Genomic DNA, 6,921 nt, shown 5'->3' on the forward strand with positions numbered 1-6,921 from the left:
CTATGCTGGCGATGCCTTGAGTCTACAGGGGCGTTTCCTGGGGTTTCCCTATGCTAGCGATGACTTGAGTTTGCAGGGCGTATCCTTGGGTTGCCCCTATGCTAGCGATGCCTTGAGTCTACAGGGGCGTTTCCTGGGGTTACCCCTATGCTAGCGATGCCTTGAGTCTACAGGGGCGTTTCCTGGGGTTACTCCTATGCTAGCGATGCCTTGAGTCTACAGGGGTGTTTCCCGGGGTTGCCCCTATGCTAGCGATGCCTTGAGTCTACAGGGGTGTTTCCTGGGGTTGCCCCTATGCTGGCGATGCCTTGAGTTTGCAGGGCGTATCCTTGGGTTGCCCCTATGCTAGCGATGCCTTGAGTCTACAGGGGCGTTTCCTGGGGTTACCCCTATGCTGGCGATGCCTTGAGTCTACAGGGGCATTTGCTTGGGTTGCCCCTATGCTAGCGATGCCTTGAGTCTACAGGGGCGTTTCCTGGGGTTACCCCTATGCTAGCGATGCCTTGAGTCTACAGGGGCGTTTCCTGGGGTTACTCCTATGCTAGCGATGCCTTGAGTCTACAGGGACATTTGCTTGGGCTGCCCCTATGCTGGCGATGCCTTGAGTATACAGGGGCGTTTCCCGGGGTTGCCCTTTGCTGGATACGCCGGTCTTAAGTTTATTTTTTCACATGAAACAGAATATTATCGATAGGTGGATGCACTATAAGTGAGTGGTTCACTATGCGATGTATCCGTATTGATGAGGTCATTCTCGTGTGGAGGATCTTGTTAATATACCTCATTTAAATTAAACGCATTACACAAGACGGTGAGAGAGAATTATGATATGATCTAGGTACCTACGATTATCACCCATGCGTACCATCTCGCCTGGATGATTTATCTTATTTATTTCTCAATCTTTTTTCTAAAGGTCACTGTAAATTTCGTAACTAAGTAGAGTTCACACGCCTCCCCTGGCAATCTTCAGTCGTATGTGGTTTGAATATATTTCATTATATTTCTTTAATGTTATAATTATAATGTTTCTTGAAAATCTGTCTCGCAGTCATGAAGCTGAATTGTACAATTTTCTGTTAAAAATCGATATGAGAACACATATTAAATACATATATTTAAAACACATATTATGAGTAACAATCTAGTAAAAGTGATATATAGTAGAAAAAGATTTAAAAAAAATCAAAGTTAAGGTCGCTAAGAAGAGAAGGCAAATGATATGATTCATAATTTAAATTTAAACAAATTGCAAAGAAAAGAACAGAAAAGACAGCTGAAGAAAAGGGAAGACTGAATGTAAGTTGCTAAGTAAGGGCCCAAAAGATATTTCTTAACTTTAGTAATGAAAATATGTCTGTAGCATGTACACATTCAAGGAGCTTCTACTTCATACTCGAGCAGTTGAAATGTCGTCCCTCACTGGCAAATTGGATAATAAATTGCACAGAACATGAACACTTCCCGAAAGGTTCTCGGTTATCGCACTTTCAAAGTATAGATTTTCGATCCAGTCCTCACCTGTAGTCTGAGTGACCGTCGGCTGGTAAACGAAATTAACCGGTTGTTTCCCATGAGACGTTGTCATGGCAACTCCCGCCATTCTGAGAAGCAGAATGTTCTTCGATTCTTTACCCTGTATTCTCGAACTGTGAGTTTCGTTACTGACGTGCATGAGAAGGGTCTATTTATGACTTATAATACGTGGCGAAGCGTCTTCCAGTTTGACAAACACCGCATCATTGAGCCTAGTGATTCTTCAGAGCGGAAGGCCACTTTAGCAATTTTGCGTTTATCTTTTCAAATTTCATTGAAAAAACATTTTTAGTGCGTCATTCAACCCACATGGGCTTCCATTTATTGTATTCATTAAGTTCGACCCGTCTTAAGATATTTATTTTCACGAAAGTTACAACCAGAATCTCCAGGAAATTGTAACCTATTGGTAAAAACAGTAAATATGAGTAGTAAATCGATTATACGTAAGGTTGTTCCTCTTTTAAAAACATTGCTTCATTGACACTAAAAACGGAAAAAAGGAACATTGAGTAACAGAAAATAATTTATGGTAGAAAAATGCCTTTTCAGTGAAAAGATATTCTGACTCTTATTTCTGCAAAGCACAATTTTGTTTTCGTTTATCATCCTATCTTCATTTGTCTCCTTTCTCATAATATATTGATGACTGGTCAATGTTTTTAATTAATGTCACATAAGAGTCTCCAACAAGTCATGTGGGGTGACGATAGATCAAGAGGGATGAACTTATAATGTTCAAGTACGGTAAAGATTATGTTGATATCAGATGAGAAAATCACAATGTTAATGGAAAGTTTCAAATCTTTAAGACTAAAATTTACATGAACAGGACTTAAAAGAAATGAGTAAACTTCACCAGCACACAATATATTGGAAGAGATGGTTACTTTCCTGTCATTAGAATTCACTTTACAGTGATTTAATTTCTAGTAGGTGTAGAGGGAACGTTCAGAACGGTACTGTTTTATTGCAAATTTAAATGGAATTTATGGGAACATAAATTGATTCGTACAATGAACCACTAATTTCTTTGTTATTCCTTCTTCTGAATTTGTTACAGCGTAGCCCATATATCTATATATGCACTAATTCATTTTGAAAGATCTCGTTCAGCGTGGTCATTTTGTAATCGAGAGCTTAAGCATTTTCTTGTGAAATTGTTGGAATTAAAAAGATTGATGATGAAAATAATTGTTGTCCATTATGAGATTATATTTATCAGTAATTGTAACAATTATTCTGTCATAAACAGATAAACAAGATGATACCAAACTCTATATGTCTGAGTTGTTTTCCTCATACTGTATAAGTGATTTTTTTTATACGGAAAATTTGGAGAGTAACTAAAGGAGATACATCATATTATTAAGTTCGGTGTAAAAATGTCAGAGGAAAAAATGTCAGAGGTAAAAATGTCAGAGGTAAAATGTCAGAGGTAAAAATGTCAGAGGTAAAAATGTCAGAGGAAAAAATGTCAGAGGTAAAAATGTCAGAGGTAAAAATGTCAGAGGTAAAAATGTCAGAGGAAAAAATGTCAGAGGTAAAAATGTCAGAGGAAAAAATGTCAGAGGTAAAAATGTCAGAGGAAAAAATGTCAGAGGTAAAAATGTCAGAGGTAAAAATGTCAGAGGTATAAATGTTAGAGGTATACAATAAAAACAAAAGCATGTGACAAGCTTGTTATAATTACACCCGGGTTATATATTTAATTAGGCTTATCGAAAAAGAACAGCGAGGGATATTCTGCAGTCGTTATTTCACCGCTGCTTTATTTTCCACTTTCCCAGTTTAAATTTATTTACCTTTCGGCCCAAAATTGTGACTTTTTGCCCGATTATTGCCGAAGGAAGACGGGGGGGGGGGGAGGGAGGAGGGTATTCTTCTTCTGGGGCACGGTGACCCGGCTGCTCTCCCCTTCCTCTTATATATATGCTTTGCTTTATATATCCTTCCGAACAGTGGTCAATGCCTAGGCAGAGCAGGCAGACTAATGGGACATGGTTTCTACTCCGAGTTTCGCGCCTTGCAAGCAGTCATGAGGCAACTGATAGCATTCTTAAAAGTACATGATTATCCTACAACCTTGGTACAAATACCCCTAAAATAACACTTATTAATAAAAATACAATTGGAATTACTCATGAGTATTCTTATTGCATTGCATTCAGGTATTGTAGTCTTATTTTTCATTTCATTTCATTTATTTTCATATTTCTCATAAACATACATTTATTTCAAATGAAGTACAAAATTGTTTTTATTTTAATAACAAATAATAATAACAAAGATAAGTGGTCAATATGAATTTGTGATTTAACTAAGAGAAATATGATGGGACCTACATGAAAGCAAGCTTGTAAGGCTGGAGGCCCCAGTAAAGTAATTGTGGTAATAAATGGAGGACGGATATACATGTATTGTATAGCTCTTATTTTGAGCGTATTTATACCAAGGTTGTAGAGGAATCATGTACTTTGACGAATGCTATCAATTATTGTCTGATGATCGCTTGCAAGGCATGAAACTCGGAGTAGCAACCATGCATGTCCCATTAGTCTGCCTTATTCAATATTTGTTTACCGGTATATTATGCTTTTGTATAAGCAAATGGTACTGGTACACTGAGCAAACTTCTGGGGGGAAAGATTTCTAAAATCGAGAAGTTTGGCCATGTTTTATAGGCTGAGTTGTCGCTCCACGGTGTAATCATTAAATAAAAAGAAAATTCAGTACAGCCCACAAAATAGGATCAGATATCTATGAACCTCCCCCCCCCCCCCCCCCCACTTCTCCTTCACTTTTGAAGATTGTTGGACATTTCAACTGCGTGGCAATGACTACTATTATATGTAATTTCCAATAAATGCATATTTCCGACAATTCCACTTTCTTGTGGGCTTGGTATTTTGATACTCTGAAAGTAGGGTCCATGCTGAAACAAAGCAGAAAGCCATGTTATCAGTGCTAACCGCACCATCACATTCCCGAAGTGCGCACGTTGCAATCAAAATATTGTCGATTACTATTGCGGTATAAAATAGTCTGGGAAAAATCAATAAGCAGCTTTAATTGTTACTCCGATACAAAGCAGAAAGCCGCCCACGTTACATCAATTAAAGAGAAGGTTGAGTTCTGGGGAAAAGTGAACAATAATATGTGAGCGTTTGTTATCATTCTTATTATGCAAGTGTGGAAGAACATCAAAGAAAAAAGTTATTCCTTGAAAATCTATTTCAAATGACTTCATATCCCAGATATGACAAGTAACAGCTTTAAAATGAGGCCCGATTTGTATGCCATAATATGTTTGTGTAGTCCCATATCAATATCTTTCTGTGTACAGTGCTTGTTACTTTACCAAGACTGGGCCAAAGATTTTATCATTTTGATGACTCCAAAACCTTGCACTACACACCAATACTTACATGTTTATGCTAGATGATCAACCTTTTCTGATTGCTTCCACACCGTTTCTTTCACAATGCAACTTCGCAAGACCAGAACTCAACTTTATCTTTAAATGCCAACCGCACCATCACATTTTAGAGAAGTGCGCGCTGTGCAGAGGTTCGGTTTAAATGACATCGTTATTTATAATTGTCGGAGAGTTTAAAATGGGGATGAGCTTCTGAATCGAGACAGTCTTTTACTTTTTGGAGCGGGTTTTTAGTTTTCGGAGCGACTTTTTACTTTTCGGAGCGACTTCTTGATTTTCTTATACTTACTCCACTTCCTTTGCCGCCATGAGGTGCTAAAGCTTTAGCAGAGTTCGGGGCGCCCAGCCCTTATATGTAACTTTTCGTGATTCCTCGGGATTATGTAACTATTTTGTACTAAATGCACTACTCACTTTAACACTTGACTTTTGTCGAGAATTTTCATTTCTTCGTTTGGACTTTGTTCGTCTCTGGAACGTTACACGGGCTATGTTGCAGGCTGCCACCGGCCAAACCGGTCCGTTTCACAAACATTAACAAATCAACCAAATCAAAATATCAAAAAATGTTAGACATTCATTATATGCAAGCCTGATCACAACAAAATAAATTTCAAAATCTATTTTCCACATTGTATTATCCTCAGGACATGTACGAAATACTTTGCTAATTTTTTTGCTTGTACCTCTGACATTTTTACGACTGACATTTTTTCCTCTGACATTTTTACGACTGACATTTTTACCTCTGACATTTTTACCTCTGACATTTTTACCTCTGACATTTTTTTCCTCTGACAATTTTACCTCTGACATTTTTACCTCTGACATTTCTACCTCTGACATTTTTTCCTCTGACATTTTTTCCTCTGACATTTTTACCTCTGACATTTTTACCTGGCACCGTCAGGTCTTGCTATCAAATCTTGGATGAGTGATATGAGCTTGTAATCTTCTAATGTATTTGAGAGTTCCAGTGGGAAATCAGACGAACAAGTAGGATTCTTGCTTTTAACCCATAGTGAATTTCACCCACTCCCTCGCATTTCAATCACAATCTGGTTATTTGGAACAAAGCAAAAGAGTAATGAACATGGAAAAATAAAATCCGTTCAAATTTTGTAAGAAATGAAATGTATAGATTTCACTTGTAGGGTAATGAATTTCTTCTTTAAAGAGGAGTACTCGATCTTGCAAGACTTCGTCGGTTGACGTGGTTCGGAATCATTCAAGACTTGTTTTCTCCTTCAAGTTGAAAAATGAAATAGGCCAAACTCTTTGATTACTTCAGTTAGCGACGTCCGTTTGATGCTAAAACCTCGTTTTTTGTATTACACACACCGGTTTTTAGAATTTCTATATAACAGCAAGAGTATAAACATGGAGAAAAAAAAATGAATGGAGGTGCGATGGCTCAGTGGTGGAGCAGTAATCTCATAACCGGGAGATCCCGGATGCGAATCAGCAAAGTCGATACGACTTTGGTAAGAAATGAATGTAATTACCAAGTCCCTCGCAGAGGACTTAAAGCCGTCGGTCCCCTCGATGATTAAAAAAAAAACACATCACGCTTTATAGGAGTCAGGCTAAATAAAAAACATCAAGCAATTGCATGCCACACACAAATATTTTTGCAAAACACCGTAAATTACTACCCTCACACAATTTTATTAGAACATGTTACCTATTCATGACCAAGATCCCGAGGTCTTGTGGTGTAGTGGTTCATTCACTTGACTCTTTATCCAAGGGTTAATGGGTTCGAATGTCAGCCTGGCAAATGATACGTGAAAGGCAACAAATCCATTTATGACTCCTAACTTACAAAACATTACATAACATGACCCCTGAATATTTGAAAGACATATTTGAGTTTAAACCCTCTCCATACTCCTTCCGTAATGCACATAATCTCTCTTTACCTAAGCCAAGAACTAATTATTGTA

Source organism: Strongylocentrotus purpuratus, unplaced genomic scaffold, assembly GCF_000002235.5.
Source record: "Strongylocentrotus purpuratus isolate Spur 01 unplaced genomic scaffold, Spur_5.0 spur5_contig_843, whole genome shotgun sequence".
Lineage (NCBI taxonomy): Eukaryota > Metazoa > Echinodermata > Echinoidea > Camarodonta > Strongylocentrotidae > Strongylocentrotus > Strongylocentrotus purpuratus.